This window comes from Ranitomeya imitator, chromosome 5, assembly GCF_032444005.1.
Source record: "Ranitomeya imitator isolate aRanImi1 chromosome 5, aRanImi1.pri, whole genome shotgun sequence".
Lineage (NCBI taxonomy): Eukaryota > Metazoa > Chordata > Amphibia > Anura > Dendrobatidae > Ranitomeya > Ranitomeya imitator.
The window spans coordinates 223,946,683-223,965,242 of record NC_091286.1 but is presented as its reverse complement, the minus strand read 5'-3'; the positions used below and the strand labels follow the sequence as shown (position 1 = coordinate 223,965,242).

Below are 18,560 nucleotides of genomic sequence, written 5' to 3'. Positions count from 1 at the left end.
ATTTTGTAGATATGTCCTCGTGTCTATGGAGATATGCAACATGGCTACCCCTGCGGCGTATGGAGCATTACCACATGGAGGCGGATACTGAAATATTTTTCTTTATGATTTTTCTTTATGGTTTTCCGTATATTTCATGTCTTCAGTATATATACTGTCTGCCAATAGCTTTTTAATAAAGTAGAGCACAATGCAATTAATTGAAGCCGTCTTGTCCTCTTATGTATAGACATTTGGCAGTATGAAGGTGCTTGTATGTACCCTGATGCGAGGTCTTTGGCTCTTAGGGGCTATTTGACTAGCTCGAAGGGGCATGGGTGAGCGGAGACAGCCTGAGTAAGGTGTCGTCCGCTATACCATGGTGCGATCATAAATTACTTAGCCAAATGAATGTCTTAGAGGATAGTGGTATGTTTTAAAGAAGTACGGTGTAAGCCACATGAAAGATGGCGGTACTGATTGAATTTGAATACATAGGCGCGAATGTAGTGCCTGTGGGAAGTGTGGAATTGGTTGATACACCTAAAATGGCGTCGCGGCACTGACAAGTCCAGAGTGCGCAGGCGCAAGTGGGAATGTCCACAGGAGGCTCCCGGATTGGCTGGCAAGCTATGACAGACTAGTATGACGCTGTGACATGCGCAGAAGGAACTAGTGAACGCCGTGAATGGCGAACAGCGTCCTCCATGTGGTGTGCTCTGTGGGCAGTAGGGTAAGAGAGCGGGATAGAAGTAAATATGCATAAAAATATTAATCAATAACATATAGGTGTATGTACTCATTGGAATATATAAGAAGGAGGTTATTATCAATGATGAGAGGACATATAATGGTATTAATGTTAGCACTTTAGCACAAGGCACTTTTAGTACGGCACTAATATTGGATTTTACACATCGATTGATTATGTATATAATGAAATCTTATAAATAATAATGTAATTGACTGTAGATTATGTATATAAAAGCACAGCTATTGGTATCATTCACTGCTTGAAAAAGGCTCAGTGTGAGCCGAAACGTCGCTGCATGAGGATGTGGGCTGAATAAACCTCACTACTTTTCACTTTATGACATTTGGAGTGCTGCCTTCCTTTGCCTGTTTGTATATATATATACATATATATATATATATGTATATACATATATATATATATATATACAGTATATAGATGAAAGGTACCGAAGGATATGTAAAATTCTATGGAAGAGCAATATTTTATACCAATCAATTTTTTAGCAAGTTTTTTGAAGCTTATGTACCACTGAAGTCTACCCAAGAATGTGTATCTGTCTTTGGAAGAGCAATATAATACAGATACATGTTTTAACACAATTTTTGACAGTTATATACAACTAAATGTTTCCCACAAGATGGAATAGTGTATGGGTGATAAATTTGGCACAGAAGCATTTTTTAAAGCTTATTTGGAGTGTTATGTATCCCAGCACACAGAATAGTGTTTTGGTGAGAAATGTAACCCAAGTGAATTTTTTAAAAACCTTTTGAAAGTGTTATCTATCACAGAAATTTACCTAAGACCGCATAGTACTCTATGGCTGCAAAATTTAACCCAGCAACATTTGTTAACGCTTTTTTCAGGTGTTATATATGACAAAAATGTATACCAGACCACAGAATAGTGTATGGGTAGAAAAGGTAACCAAGAAAAATATTTAAATGCTTTTTTGAAGTGCTATGTATCCAAGAAATGTAAACAGACCACAGAATAGTGTATGGGTAAGAAATGTAACCAAGCTAAATTTTAAAAGTTTTTTGCATATACAGCCAAAATGTGACAGAAAGCAATCTAATCCATAAATATTTTTCAACTCAATGAGTTTTACATACCATTGTAATGCCATATTCAACTGTATGGATGATTCATTGAATCAATAAAAACATTTAGAACATAAATATTTTGAAAGTGCAATTGATGTACTCATACAGTCCCAAAGGTTTTTCAGAAAGTGCAAAGCCAGGCAAAAATTATAAGGCGTGTCATCCATAGACACCTGAAATGCAACAACTGGCTGGCCTTATTCAAATATTAAAACACTTTATGTGCTGTTGTCTTCTGTTGGTTTGGAAAACTGTGGGCTAGGCCAGGCTCAGCATTCTCAGTTAACAGGCACTAAAAACCCGCTCAGACTAGACAACAGTGGAAGGGCAGCTCACCTCCAAGGCATAGAGCACAGTCAATGCCAGGTGTCCAGCTTTGGCAACCAATAGTTGAAAGTCGCAGAGGAAGTAGGGAGTATGCTGGTTTGGTCGGCCAGTTATTGCTTTGTCATTTTTAAAAACATTTCCCTCTTTGTCAAAAGTACCCAATCATCAGGCCCTAGACACTGGACTGGTGTCATAAGATTGACCCAGGCCTTTACATAGTAACATAGTAACATAGTTAGTAAGGCTGAAAAAAAGACATTTGTCCATCCAGTTCAGCCTATATTCCATCATAATAAATCCCCAGATCTACGTCCTTCTACAGAACCTAATAATTGTATGATACAATATTGTTCTGCTCCAGGAAGACATCCAGGCCTCTCTTGAACTCCTCGACTGAGTTTGCCATCACCAGCTCCTCAGGCAAGCAATTCCAGATTCTCACTGCCCTAACAGTAAAGAATCCTCTTCTATGTTGGTGGAAAAACCTTCTCTCCTCCAGACGCAAAGAATGCCTCCTTGTGCCCGTCACCTTCCTTGGTATAAACAGATCCTCAGCGAGATATTTGTATTGTCCCCTTATATACTTATACATGGTTTTTAGATCGCCCCTCAGTCGTCTTTTTTCTAGACTAAATAATCCTAATTTCGCTAATCTATCTGGGTATTGTAGTTCTCCCATCCCCTTTATTAATTTTGTTGCCCTCCCTTGTACTCTCTCTAGTTCCATTATATCCTTCCTGAGCACCGGTGCCCAAAACTGGACACAGTACTCAATGTGCGGTCTAACTAGGGATTTGTACAGAGGCAGTATAATGCTCTCATCATGTGTATCCAGACCTCTTTTAATGCACCCCATGATCCTGTTTGCCTTGGCAGCTGCTGCCTGGCACTGGCTGCTCCAGGTAAGTTTATCATTAACTAGGATCCCCAAGTCCTTCTCCCTGTCAGATTTACCCAGTGGTTTCCCGTTCAGTGTGTAATGGTAATATTGATTCCTTCTTCCCATGTGTATAACCTTACATTTATCATTGTTAAACCTCATCTGCCACCTTTCAGCCCAAGTTTCCAACTTATCCAGATCCATCTGTAGTAGAATACTATCTTCTCTTGTATTAACTGCTTTACATAGTTTTGTATCCTCTGCAAATATCGATATTTTACTGTGTAAACTGTTGTGACCTGGTGGTAAGGACAATAATGGACCTGGTGGTTAAGAGCACACGGAATGACCTGATAGCTACAAATAATATAGGACGAGCTCTGAGACGTGGGGACTCTGCTGACCGCAATCCCTAATCCTATCACACACACTAGAAATAGCCGTGGATTGCTCCTAACGCTCCCTATGCAACTCGACACAGCCTAAGGAACTAGCTAGCCCTGAAGATAGAAAAATAAGCCTACCATGCCTCAGAGAAATTTCCCAAAGCAAAAAGGCAGCCCCCCACATATAATTACTGAGAGTAAAGATGAAAATACAAACAGAGATGAAATAGATTTAGCAAAGTGAGGCCCGACTTACTGAACAGACTGAGGATAGGAAAGGTAACTTTGCGGTCAGCAAAAAAAACTACAAAAAGACCACGCAGAGGGCGCAAAAGACCCTCCGCACCGACTCACGGTGCGGAGGCGCTCCCTCTGTGTCCCAGAGCTTCCAGCAAGCAAGACAAAAATCAAAATAGCAAGCTGGACAGAAAAATAGCAAACTAAAAATTTTTGCAGCACCTGCCGCAAATCAGGGGAGATGGCAGACAAAATTACCCCCTCTTTGAGAATACCCGCCGGCTCAGGAACACCCGGAGAGTCGGGCACAAAACTTCTTGACAGGGCATCAGCCTTCACATTCGTAGAGCCTGGAAGGTACGAAACCACAAAATCAAAATGGGAGAAAAATAGCGACCAACGAGCCTGTCTAGGATTCAACCGTTTGGCAGACTCGAGATAAGTCAAATTCTTGTGATCCGTCAAGACCACCACGCGATGCTTGGCTCCTTCAAGCCAATGACACCACTCCTCGAATGCCCACTTCATGGCCAACAACTCTCGATTGCCAACATCATAATTGCGCTCAGCAGGCGAAAACTTTCTAGAAAAGAAGGCACATGGTTTCATCACCGAGCCATCAGAACTTCTTTGCGACAAAACAGCCCCTGCTCCAATCTCAGAAGCATCAACCTCGACCTGAAACGGGAGCGAAACATCTGGCTGGCACAACACAGGGGCAGAAGAAAAACGACGCTTTAACTCCTGAAAAGCTTCCACAGCCGCAGAAGACCAATTGACCACATCAGCACCCTTCTTGGTCAAATCAGTCAACGGTTTAGCAACACTAGAAAAATTACTGATGAAGCGACGATAAAAATGAGCAAAGCCCAGGAACTTTTGCAGACTCTTCACAGATGTCGGCTGAGTCCAATCATAAATGGCCTGGACTTTAACAGGGTCCATCTCGATAGTAGAAGGGGAAAAAAATGAAACCCAAAAATGAAACCTTCTGAACTCCAAAGAGACACTTTGACCCCTTCACAAACAAAGAATTCGCACGAAGGACCTGGAACACCATTCTGACCTGCTTCACGTGAGACTCCCAATCATCCGAAAAGACCAAAATATCATCCAAATAAACAATCAGGAATTTATCCAGGTACTCTCGGAAGATGTCATGCATAAAGGACTGAAATACTGATGGAGCATTGGAAAGCCCGAATGGCATAACCAGGTACTCAAAATGGCCCTCGGGCGTATTAAATGCTGTTTTCCATTCATCGCCCTGTTTAATACGCACAAGATTATACGCACCACGAAGATCTATCTTGGTGAACCAACAAGCCCCCTTAATCCGAGCAAACAAATCAGATAGCAGCGGCAAAGGATACTGAAATTTGACTGTGATCTTATTAAGAAGGCGGTAATCAATACAAGGTCTCAAAGAACCATCCTTCTTGGCCACAAAAAAGAACCCTGCTCCCAATGGTGACGACGACGGGCAAATATGACCCTTCTCCAAGGATTCCTTTACATAACTCCGCATGGCGGCATGCTCTGGCACAGATAAATTGAACAGTCGGCCCTTAGGAAACTAACTACCAGGAATCAAATTGATAGCACAATCGCAATCCCTATGAGGAGGTAGGGCACTGGATTTGGGCTCATCAAATACATCCCGGTAATCCGACAAAAACTCCGGAACTTCAGAAGGGGTGGATGACGAAATAGACAAAAATGGAACATCACCATGTACCCCCTGACAACCCCAGCTGGACACAGACATTGATTTCCAATCCAATACTGGATTATGGACCTGTAGCCATGGCAACCCCAAAACGACCACATCATGCAGATTATGCAACACCAAAAAGCGAATATTCTCCTGATGTGCAGGAGCCATACACATCGTCAATTGGGTCCAGTACTGAGGCTCATTCTTGGCCAAAGGCGTAGCATCAATTCCTCTCAATGGAATAGGATACTGCAAGGGCTCCAAGAAAAAACCACAGCGCCTAGCAAACTCCAAGTCCATCAAATTCAGGGCAGCGCCTGAATCCACAAATGCCATAACAGAATAGGATGACAAAGAGCAAATCAGAGTAACGGACAAAAGAAATTTCAACTGTACCGTACCAATGGTGGCAGACCTAGCGAAACACTTAGTGCGCTTAGGACAATCGGAGATAGCATAAGTGGAATCACCACAGTAAAAACACAGCTCATTCCCACGTCTGTGTTCTTGCCGTTCAGCTCTGGTCAAAGTCCTATCACATTGCTTAGGCTCAGGTCTATGCTCAGATAATACCGCCAAATGGTGCACAGCTTTACGCTCACGCAAGCGTCGATCGATCTAAATGGCCAAAGACATAGACTCATTCAGACCAGCAGGCATGGGAAATCCCACCATAACATCCTTAAGGGCTTCAGAGAGACCCTTTCTGAAAATTGCTGCCAGGGCACATTCATTCCACTGAGTGAGTATAGACCACGTCCTAAACTTCTGACAATATATCTCTACCTCATCCTGACCCTGACACCGAGCCAGCAAGATTTTCTCTGCCTGATCCACTGAATTTGGTTCATCATAAAGCAATCCGAGCGCCAGAAAAAACGCATCAACATCACGCAATGCCGGATCTCCTGGCGCAAGGGAAAATGCCCAGTCTTGAGGGTCGCCACGTAACAAAGAAATAATGATTTTCACTTGTTGAACAGGGTCACCTGAGGAGCGAGGTTTCAAAGCAAGAAACAATTTACAATTATTTTTGAAATTCAGAAACTTAGATCTATCCCCAAAAAACAAATCAGGAATTGGAATCCTAGGCTCTAACATCGGATTCTGAACCACAAAATCTTGAATGTTTTGTACCCTTGCAGTGAGATTATTCATACAAGAGGACAGACCTTGAATGTCCATATCTACACCTGTATCCTGAACCACCCAGAGGTAAAGGGGAAAAGAGAGACAAAACACACTGCAAAGAAAAAAAAATGGTCTCAGAACTTCTCTTATCCCTCTATTGAGATGCATTAATACTTTGGGCCACCTGTACTGTTGTGACCTGGTGGTAAGGACAATAATGGACCTGGTGGTTAAGAGCACACGGAATGACCTGATAGTTACAAATAATATAGGACGAGCTCTGAGACGTGGGATCTCTGCTGACCGCAATCCCTAATCCTATCACACACACTAGAAATAGCCGTGGATTGCTCCTAACGCTCCCTATGCAACTCGGCACAGCCTAAGGAACTAGCTAGCCCTGAAGATAGAAAAATAAGCCTACCTTGCCTCAGAGAAATTCCCCAAAGGAAAATACAGCCCCCCACATATAATGACTGTGAGTAAAGATGAAAATACAAACACAGAGATGAAATAGATTTAGCAAAGTGAGGCCCGACTTACTGAACAGACTGAGGATAGGAAAGGTAACTTTGCGGTCAGCACAAAAAACTACAAAAAGACCACGCAGAGGGCACAAAAGACCCTCCGCACCGACTCACGGTGCGGAGGCGCTCCCTCTGCGTCCCAGAACTTCCAGCAAGCAAGACAAAAATCAAAATAGCAAGCTGGACAGAAAAATAGCAAACTAAAGAAAAACAAGCAGGAACTTATCTTCTGCTGGGAAGACAGGTCACAAGAACTATCCAGGAGTGAACTAGACCAATACTGGAACATTGACAGGTGGCATGGAGCAATGATCTAAGTGGAGTTAAATAGAGCAGCCAGCTAACGAATTAACCTCGTCACCTGTGGAAGGAAACTCAGAAGCCACAGCCCCACTATCAACCAACAGAGGAAGCCCATGGACAGAACCAGCCGAAGTACCATTCATGACCACAGGAGGGAGCTTGACAACAGAATTCACAACAGTAAACCTTCTACCAGATCATTAATGAATATGTTGAAGAGAACAGGTTCCAATACCGACCCCTGCGGTACCCCACTGGTCACAGCGACCCAGTTAGAGACTATACCATTTATAACCACCCTCTGCTTTCTATCACTAAGCCAGTTACTAACCCATTTACACATATTTTCCCCCAGACCAAGCATTCTCATTTTGTGTACCAACCTCTTATGCGGCACCGTATCAAACGCTTTGGAAAAATCGAGATATCCCAATACAGCAAAAAGGACTAATAAAACGTAACTTTTAATACTCAAAAAGTAACCTAAAAAAAACACACAAATCACCCAAGTGAAAAATAAACCATAACAGGGGCTATGTCTCTACCATATAACGTGATGGTCCATAGAGACTAGTGAGCCCTCTATAGGATAAAACAGAACTCGACTGCAATAACAACAGCCAGAATCCTGATTGCTGAGGCAGTGAATATGACAAAGCTGTGCCACCAATGTTTATATGTGGACACAGCAAATCTACTGCACTCAGTCACATAAGACCAGAAAAATCAGTCCTAACATATATTGTAAATAATACTTGCTGGTGTTTAATAAATATACATATAAATAAGGAACGGTCTCACCAATTCCAAAGCGAGGGCAACGGAGCACCAGATAATCCCCTGTTAAGTAGACATCCAGGATACATATATACATATATTTACAATATATGCTAGGACTGTTTTTTCTGGTCTTATGTGACTGAGTGCAGTAGATTTGCTGTGTCCACATATAAACATTGGTGGCACAGCTTTGTCATATTCACTGCCTCAGCAATCAGGATTCTGGCTGTTGTTATTGCAGTCGAGTTCTGTTTTATCCTATAGAGGGCTCACTAGTCTCTATGGACCATCACGTTATATGGTAGAGACATAGCCCCTGTTACGGTTTATTTTTCACTTGGGTGATTTGTGTGTTTTTTTTTAGGTTACTTTTTGAGTATTAAAAGTTACGTTTTATTAGTCCTTTTTGCTGTATTGGGATTATTTATAGGATTATTTATTGTATTTATTACACAGATTTTGCTTTGTTATCATTAAAAATCGAGATATACCACGTCCAATGACTCACCGTGGTCCAGCCTATAGCTTACCTCTTCATAAAAACTGATTAGATTGGTTTGACAGGAGCGATTTCTCATAAACCCATGCTGATATGGAGTTAAACAGTTATTCTCATTGAGATAATCCAGAATAACATCCCTCAGAAACCCTTCAAATATTTTACCAACAATAGAGGTTAGTAGGGTTGAGTGATTTTTCTTTTTATAGGATCGGGTCGGGTTTCACGAAACCCGACTTTTTCAAAAGTCGGGTCGAGTGAAATCGGCCGATCCTATAGAAAAGTCGGGGTCGGGGTCGGCTGAAACACGAAACCCAATGCAGTGCATTGGGTTTCTAATGGTTCCCAGGGTCTGAAGGAGAGGAAACTCTCCTTCAGGCCCTGGGATCCATATTTAAGTGTAAAATAAAGAATCAAAATAAAAAATATTGATATACTTACTCTCGGACGCGCCCTGGTTCTCACCGGCAGCCTTCCTTCCTAAGAATGAGCGCCTGAAGGACCGTCGATGACGTCGTGGCTTGTGATTGGTCGCGTGAGCGGTCACATGGGCGTCACGCGACCAATCACAAGCCGCGACGTCATCTAAGGTCCTTCAGGCGCTGATTTTTAGGAAGGAAGGCTGCGGGTTAGAACCAGGGTGCGTCCGAGGGTGAGTATATACCTATTAGGAATATACTCACCCTCGGACGCGCCCTCGGACGCTTCCTTCCTAAGAATTAGCGCCTGAAGGACCTTAGATGATGTCGCGGCTTGTGATTGGTCGCATGACCGCTCACACGAGCAATCACAAGCCCCGACGTCATCGAAGGTCCTTCAGGCGCTCATTCTTAGGAAGGAAGGCTGCCGGTGAGAACCAGGGCGCGTCCGAGGGTGAGTATATCAATATTTTTTTTTATTATTCTTTATTTTACACTTAAATATGAATTCTGATACTGATTCCCGATATCTTAAACATATCGGAACTCGGTATCGGAATTCCGATTCCAGATCAGAAGATCGCTGACCTCATGGCCGACCCCACACAGGGGTCGGGTCGGGTTTCATGAAACCCGACTTTGCCAAAAGTCGGCGACTTCTGAATCTGGCCGACCCGTTTTGCTCAACCCTAGAGGTTAGACTTACTGGCCTATAATTTCCAGGTTCACTTTTAGAGCCCTTTTTGAATATTGGCACCACATTTGCTATGCGCCAGTCCTGCGGAACAGACCCCGTCGCTATAGAGTCCCTAAAAATAAGAAATAATGGTTTATCTATTACATTACTTAGTTCTCTTAGTACTCGTGGGTGTATGCCATCCGGACACAGAGATTTATCTATTTTAATCTTATTTAGCCGGTTTCGCACCTCTTCTTGGGTTAGATTGGTGACCCTTAATATAGGGTTTTCATTGTTTCTTGGGATTTCACCTAGCATTTCATTTTCCACCGTGAATACCGTGGAGAAGAAGGTGTTTAATATGTTAGCTTTTTCCTCGTCATCTACAACCATACTTTTCTCACTATTTTTTAAGGGGCCTACATTTTCAGTTTTTATTCTTTTACTATTGATATAGTTGAAGAACAGTTTGGGATTAATTTTACTCTCCTTAGCAATGTGCTTCTCTGTTTCCTTTTTGGCAGCTTTAATTAGTTTTTTAGATAAAGTTTTTTTCTCCCTATAGTTTTTTAGAGCTTCAATGGTGCCATCCTGCTTTAGTAGTGCAAATGCTTTCTTTTTACTGTTAATTGCCTGTCTTACTTCTTTGTTTAGCCACATTGGGTTTTTCCTATTTCTAGTCCTTTTATTCCCACAAGGTATAAACCGCTTACACTGTCTATTTAGGATGTTCTTAAACATTTCCCATTTATTATCTGTATTCTTATTTCTGAGGATATTGTCCCAGTCTACCAGATTAAGGGCATCTCTAAGCTGGTCAAACTTTGCCTTCCTAAAGTTCAGTGTTTTTGTGACTCCCTGACAAGTCCCCCTAGTGAAAGACAGGTGAAACTGTACAATATTGTGGTTGCTATTTCCTAGATGCCCGACCACCTGCAGATTTGTTATTCTGTCAGGTCTATTAGATAGTATTAGGTCTAAAAGTGCTGCTCCTCTGGTTGGATTCTGCACCAATTGTGAAAGATAATTTTTCTTGGTTATTAGCAGAAACCTGTTGCCTTTATGGGTTTCACAGGTTTCTGTTTCCCAGTTAATATCCGGGTAGTTAAAGTCCCCCATAACCAGGACCTCATTATGGGTTGCAGCTTCATCTATCTGCTTTAGAAGTAGACTTTCCATGATTTCTGTTATATTTGGGGGTTTGTAACAGACCCCAATGAGAATTTTGTTAACATTTTTCCCTCCATGAATTTTGACCCATATGGACTCGACATCCTCATTCCCTTCGCTAATATCCTCCCTTAAAGTGGACTTTAGACAAGACTTTACATAGAGACAAACCCCTCCTCCTCTCCGATTTTTATGATCATTTCTAAACAGACTGTAACCCTGTAAGTTAACTGCCCAGTCATAGCTTTCATCTAACCATGTCTCGGTTATTCCCACTATGTCAAAGTTACCTGTAGATATTTCTGCTTCTAGTTCTTCCATCATGTTTGTCAGGCTTCTGGCGTTTGCAAGCATGCAGTTTAGAGGATTTTGTTTTGTTCCAATCTCCTCGCTGTGGATTGTTTTACAAATGTTCTTACCTCCCTTCTGAGTATGTTTTCCTGGGTCTTCTTTGTTCGAGTCTAATGTTTTTCTTCCCGTCCCCTCTTCTTCTAGTTTAACGCCCTCCTGATGAGTGTAGCGAGTCTTCTGGCGAATTTGTGTTTCCCAGGTTTGTTGAGGTGTAGTTCGTCTCTGGCGAGGAGTCCATCGTACAAGTAATTCACACCGTGGTCCAGGAATCCGAATCCTTGTTGTCTGCACCATCGTCTTAGCCAGTTGTTCGCATCAAGGATCCTGTTCCATCTCCTGGTGCCATGCCTGTCTACTGGAAGGATAGAAGACAATGTACCCTTGCCTCTGCTCTGTGTCTCCCTGGCCTTTCCTCCTTGGTTGGGCAAGGATGCTTGCCCCCTGCTGCTAGAGTTGTCCTGCCCCAACTGAAGAAGCATTTGCGAAACAGCGCTCGTCGGGCTTGGGATAACAGCATTGGTACTCCAACCTTAGTGCACAGCCATTCCTGATTTACATCTGCATCACAGGTAAATTAACCCCATCATGTGAATTTCCATTCTCTTCATTCTTGGCATCCTTAGGCATATGTAGTGAATTCACTTCCCAGTGTACTAACAACTTTTGTTGTATTTTCTGGACATATATCCTATACTTGCCTCCCCCTTAAGGAATAACTAATATTTGGGACACATTTATATGTTTATGATTATTTCCTGTATGGGTTTATATACAATCTGCTGTGCCTTTATTGTTCATTTTAAAATATAACCTCCATCTTTTTATAGCACAGATGGCTATTGGTTAATTGATATTCTATCTTTGGAATTGTACCTTGCTATTTTCTTTTTTAGTACTGGTGGTATCCAAACCCTCCCCCCTTCTTCATTAATAATTTTTGTCTCTATGTTAAACTTACTTTTATTTTAATTATTTACCAATAAATGTATTATTTTAACTTATATGATCCTCTTTCACTTCCTTCTTCTATGGTATTCCATATTAGAATATGTATTTGCTAGAGTTATCTGATGGGAATTATTTCAACACATTTTCCACAATGGCTATCTGGAATAGCACCATTTTAGTAGACTTCTCCACCTTAAAAAGAAGAGATGCAAAGATTTCCTTGTAGCATAGGTATAGCAGGGTGAACAACCAGTACTCTTTTGTAGCCAAGATGAAGGTAACATGAGGGTTACGGGAAAGGCAGTGGTACATAAAATTGGCCATATGTGCCAAGCTCCATACAGCCAACACTTCCATGTCTCCACAATGAAGATGACTCTCCATCTTCTCCTCCTCTTCCTCCTCCCTCTCATTCCCATCCACAGTGCACCCATGTAGGAGAGACGGTACAAAAGTTGTGTGGCTACTATCCTGTGTTACGCTAACCACCATCTCCTGTTTATCCTCTTCCTGCTATTCAGCATCCACCTCCTTTTAGTTACCTAATCTGGACTAAGCAGATGACATGAGGCTGTGCTGGCTAGAATCTCTGTGTGTTATGTCTTCCTCCATCCCCTCCTGGTCGGCATGCAAATCTTCATGGTTAATTGTGAGCAGCAACTGTTTAAGTAGGCATATTAGCAGTGTTGTTGCGCTGACTATGGTGTCATCACCGCTAACCATCTTTGTGGAGTCCTAAAAGTCTTGTAGAACCAAACAAATGTCAAACATACAAGCCCACTTTCATCTGCTATGTGCAGAGGCTGACAAAAATACTGATGGGTATGTTGGAGCTGGTACTCAACCACTGTCCTCTGCTACTCACAAAGCCTACACAGCATATGCAGTGTTGAGTTCCAGTGAATGGTGATGTTGCACACCACTCTGTTAGCTGGCATTTGGTCTCTGATGCGGCGTACCTTGACCCAGAGCTCTGGCAAATCTGGGCTGGCTTTAAGAAACCACTGAACTACCACGTTGAATGCATGTGCCATGCATGGCACATGTGTGACCTTGCCAAAGTTTACAGCCACCACCAGGTTACGCTCATTATCACACACGACAATTCCTGGTTGGAAGTTCAGTGGCAAAAAACACAAAAAAACCTAACTGGTCTGTTATTCCTTTAAGTAACTCTGACGCGTTCTTTAGTTTGTCTCCTAGAAAAATTAGCTTCAACAGTGCCTGTTACTGCTTGCTGAGGCAGTGCTGCAGAGCTTCCAACTCCAGGCTGATGTGGATGACATGCTCTAAAATAGCACAACAAAGATGGAGGATGAGGAGGAGCAGGAAGGGGTGCAGCAAAAGCTATAGGAGGTAGAGGAAACCCTGATCGAAGTAAGGCCAGCAATCCTTGGCATCAGGAGTATAAGGAGTTCTGGGGTGTGACTCTGCCTCAGCCTCCACAAAGGTCACTCAGTGTGACATCAGGGAAATGCAGTGTCCCTGGCCACAAGCTCTTGCCCTCATGTCAATTGTTAAGTGGACAAGTGCATTGGTAAGGGCATGGATGATATTCCAAGGTGGAGATGCCACTCAGAGAGAAATAGTGGTGGCTGGAGACAGAGTATCGAGTGTCGGTGGAAATCCTCCTTGTCAACAAGCCGAAATGACAACATTTCCACTGCAAGCAGCCTAAAATGTGTCTGTTTAGCCTTTGGGCCTCTGGGTGGTTGGCTGTAAGCTTTCTTTTTTGTTCCAAGACCTAGGGTAGGGACAGCTGAACACTGTGCTTGGACAAGGATTTGAAATGAGATGATGGTAAATCAAAATGTGCAAAGATAGGTTCAGGGCAGAAGGCATCTGTGTCAGTGTTTTGGAAAGGGAATTGGAAAGCACCTAGCACAGGGGAAGAGGCATTGGAGTCACCTGATGGCACCAATCGTGGACCAAGACATGTAGATTATATGTAACTGATCATGATGGTGGTGGTTAGGTTCTTAACGGTCAGATCTCTTCTGATCCTGGCATGGCACAGGTTGCAAATGGCCATTTTGTTTGTCTCAGAACTCTCTTAAAGGGAAGGTACCGCATTTTGCAGATCATTAATAAATCAATGTAATGTATTATAACATGCTGTTATAACCAAGGTTTGATTGAATTTGAAAAATATTTTGTGTGTTATAGGAGTTTGAAGAAGGCACTGGAGGCTGACATCTTGCTTTTTCAGTAGCAGCACGACACTATCAGTGTCATAATACGACACCCCATGGTCATAGCAGATAACAGACGGACTCCGAACCAATCTATTTTAATAGAACTGTCACTACTGTGAATTGGGCATGCCTCTGTGGGCTGCACAATTCACAGTAGTGGGAGTGTTTTGCTGCCATATTCCCTGGAGCCCTCAGATCTGCTAACATAAGCAGTACTGCTTCCAGCAGAACAGATCCTAGATTGACAGGAGTAAAATGCAGGAGAAAAGCCAGGGCAGAGTATCAGAGACATCAAGGAGGAACAGCTGCTCAGCAGAAGCTGTGACTCATCCCTCAGTAAGATAAGGAGCTGCGGGTCTACAGTGAATGACCAGTCATTGTGGAGGGGGTTGAGATAATCATGTAATCTGGGTGAGAGAGACTGATGGGAGAGAGAGAGACAGTAACTGCTGGTGATAGCAGATCACAGGGCATCACACATAAAGTGGCGCTGCCCTGTGATGCTACGCTTCAGTCTGCCCCAGGGATACTAAAACACCTAAAAGGGGAGGGAAATGGCGATGTCAGCAGTTACTGCCCCAATTTTCCAGCTAACAGTAAATCTGGTAAGTCTTACTATAGCTGCTTGAGGTCTAAAATGGAAAATACTCCCCCTAGTGGTAAATATATATATTTGTAAGAAAATATATAATATTTTTCATATAGAAATGTTTGCAAACAGTGCAAACTTTGCATTAATACATTTTAATTGCTATGTTAAGCTTAATTTCCCACAAAAAAAACTACAAGAAAACTGGTGGCACCTTCCCTTTAAAAGAAGTCCCAGACTGAGGAACACATAACTCTTTTGACAGAGAAAATCAGAAGTTTTGGTGCTCTATGGAACAGTTGCCCGCTTTCTTCCTCTGGTCACCCCACTGCCTCTTCATGTTTTGGTGCTGGCTATCTCTCCCCCTCAGCACTGCTGGTCTCGCTCTGCATGCTAGCTTCCCAAGTTGGATCAGTGACTTTATCATCCACCACTCATCTTGGTGACTTAACAACAAGACTTAGCGGCAACTTTGTCTCAATACCATCTTCCTCCTTAGTAAACATTTGCTATTCCCCGCCTTCATCTTCTTGTGGTCGTGGCTGCTTTAAGTTCTGAGCTTTACTAAACAGCATGTCATCCTGTGCCTATTGGAGCCTGCATGATGAGAGGTTACAAGAAAAAAAAGTTGTTGTAAAGAGCTCTGCAGAGCGCCCTAGTGTGGAATCACTAAACTCCTAGGACTCAATATTGTGGGAGGAAGAAGGATCAGGGTGAGGATTAAATTATTCAGGCTGTAGGCTGGTGAGAATGGACAATGATGAAAACTGGGTAGTTCAGCCAAGCCTGCTGGAAACAATATCTGTTGTTCAAGTGACCACCTGTTCACACTGTTTTGGCTCCAGAAGTGGTGTACTGTGCCTTCCTGCGAAGTGGGACAGGAAGCTATGTATTGTGAATAGACTTGTTTCTTGTGCTCCCCAAGAGGGTAGTTTCACCTGCTCCACGTCCTCGTTATCTGCGTGTACCATCTTCATCAATACTTCCACTTCCCTATCCCTTACCGCACGCCTTACACATTTTGCAATTGCTCGTTCTCTTGAAACCAAATTTATTTTTAATAACAGGAAAAAATGGTCACCTGCAGCAGTCACAGCAGTTTTTGAGAGCTTAATACCACAGCAATGTAACAGAATGAATGCAAAAGTGTATGGATAACAATCAAATTTAATCCAGAAAAATGTTTCAATGCTTTTTTGGAGTCTTCTATGCCACACAAATGTACTGCATGGCACGTAATAATGTATAGATGAGAAATCTAACGCTGAATTTTTTTAAACACTTTCTTGGAAGCGTATTGATGACTGTAATCCATCCAATATTTTTTCTTTTTTTTGTAGTGTTAGATAATATCACAGAAATTGGCCAAGACCTCGGAAAAGTGAATGGGTGAGAAATGATTTTTTAACTCTTTTTTGAGTATTCAATTTCACAGAAATGTACCACAGAACACGTGAAACTGACTGAGAAACTTAAGACTATAACATTCTTGAACGCTTTTTTTCAGTTTTATACAACACATGAAATGTCCTTCTTCCATGGAATAGTGTATGGATGTGAACATTAATCCAGCATATATTTGTTAATGCTTTTTATAGTGTTAGATAATATTACATAAATTTACCTTGGTCCACGGAATTGTGTATAGGTGAGAAATGTAATCCAGCTAATTTGCAAAAGTTTTTTTGGAGTGTGAGATATCACAGAAGTGTACCACAGAACACGTGAAACTGTATGTTTGAGAAATTTAAGACTGTAAAATTTTTCAACTTTTTTTTCAGTTTTATACAGTAGATCACAGAAAATGTTCCCCGGAGCACACTGATTCTATTTTTTCTTGGACGTATCAATGTTTGTTACGTACAAATATTTTATAACACTATTCTTTTTTTTCTCCCAGAGTCACCTTTATTAAACGATGGAAGCAAACCACCCAGTCTAATGGACACTCTGCCACACTTGCACGTCATATCTTCTGACACGCGCAAAAGCCAATTCATAGGAATGAATGGAAGGCACCTATCTCGGCACCTGGATTGCACTACACAAATGCTCACAAGCACGGCCATATATTTCTGGTTTACACCACTCCTGGTTCTCACTGATAGGCTCACAGTCACAGTAAGTCCCACCCCTCCCCTTTATCTAGCACTGCCTGCCACACTTCCTGGTCACATGGACTTGCGGTGGATGCCGCGTGCCCTTCAGACCAGACATGCAGGCTCTAGATCATCTAAGGTCAGTACGGTGGAGCACGCTCTCTCTCTCACTACCAACGATAGTCCGTGGCCACCCATTTTTTAAATTATGTATACTTACGACTAGGTTATCTGCCGGATTCGGCTACACTCCTGAGACATGGACTGCGTCCACCTTCTGCTACGGTATGTTACAACACGGCCAGGTGCACTCCTCTTCTTGTACCAGAGCAGCGCTATCTAGTATCACAACTCTTTTTTTTTCTCAGACTTTACTGAGAACCCACAATCCTGTGGGTCCATCTGTTTTTATTCCCAACTTACCGCTGGTACGTTTATTGCATCTTTTTAAGGTTACTTTCTTTCCCTATATCTAAATGTTCTCCCGGTTACTAGTCCTCCTGTTATATTCCCTGACCTAGAATGTTTATTATATTCAGCTATCTAAATGATTTTAGGCCATCATATCTGACCTCGGTCTCGCATTGTATATACTTTGGTTTTGCTATTGTTTATTTTGACATGATATCCACTGCCTTGACTATGTATTCTTTATTATTTATTTTTTGTACCATAGTGACTGATGAAGGTCCGGCTAATAGGACCGAAATTTTTTTTGCTACTAAGCATGGATACAATTAAACCACTTATAAAGCTAAGTTTGAGTGCCGAGTCTTTTGCTATGGCTACGACATTAAAGTGATGCTCAGGCAATCCCCGCCTAATTATTGGCTGTGTAACAGGCACTCAAGATGCGGGGCAGGGATTTGAGTTTCACATTGAGCACCGCCCATGACTAGCCAAGTAACGAGAACTTCCGAGCACCATGATACTCGAGTGATAACATATGGACATTTATATTTCATTTTATGGATTTATATTTAGTCCTCTGGATTGCGATACCTGCTGAATAGAATTGAATTTGTCTTAAAACAGTTCCTTTTTTGGAAATGTGCTATTTCCCGTCTTTATTGAAATTACCTTTTATAATATTATTACTTGTATTTTAACAGTTCTCTAGTTGAATAAAACAATTGTACTCTTTAAGATATTTGGTGTGGATTCCTTTTCTCCTCTTTTGGTTTATGCACTATATTTTGAGGCATATGTCCAATATTTTTTATTTATATATTGATCCCCTTTGATTCTTATGCTGATTTTCATAATAAGGCCGGGGGCACATTTGCGCCACATTTGCAGCCACATGCTCCAGTCCGAGTGCCGGCAGCAGTGCCAGGTATTGATGCGAGAGACTCACGCGAGCTTCTCGCATCACACTCGCAAGTGTGGCCTAAATGCAGTACTCTATTTTAATTCCATATATTAAATCCATACAGTTTACATCTTATGTGGTGGGATAGTAAATCATGAGTACTTTTTCA

The 18,560-nt window shown here is 42.1% G+C and overlaps 1 long non-coding RNA gene across 1 annotated transcript in view; it reads left to right on the top strand.

The window, feature by feature from the left end:
• Window positions 1-18,212, top strand: part of LOC138680637 (uncharacterized) — a 58,127-nt gene extending 39,915 nt beyond the window's left edge. Inside the window, exons 2-3 of the long non-coding RNA XR_011321706.1 lie at window positions 16,321-16,369; window positions 16,881-18,212. This is a non-coding gene — a long non-coding RNA (uncharacterized lncRNA). The remainder of the gene's footprint in view (window positions 1-16,320; window positions 16,370-16,880) is intronic.
• The last annotated feature ends 348 nt before the right edge of the window (window positions 18,213-18,560 follow it).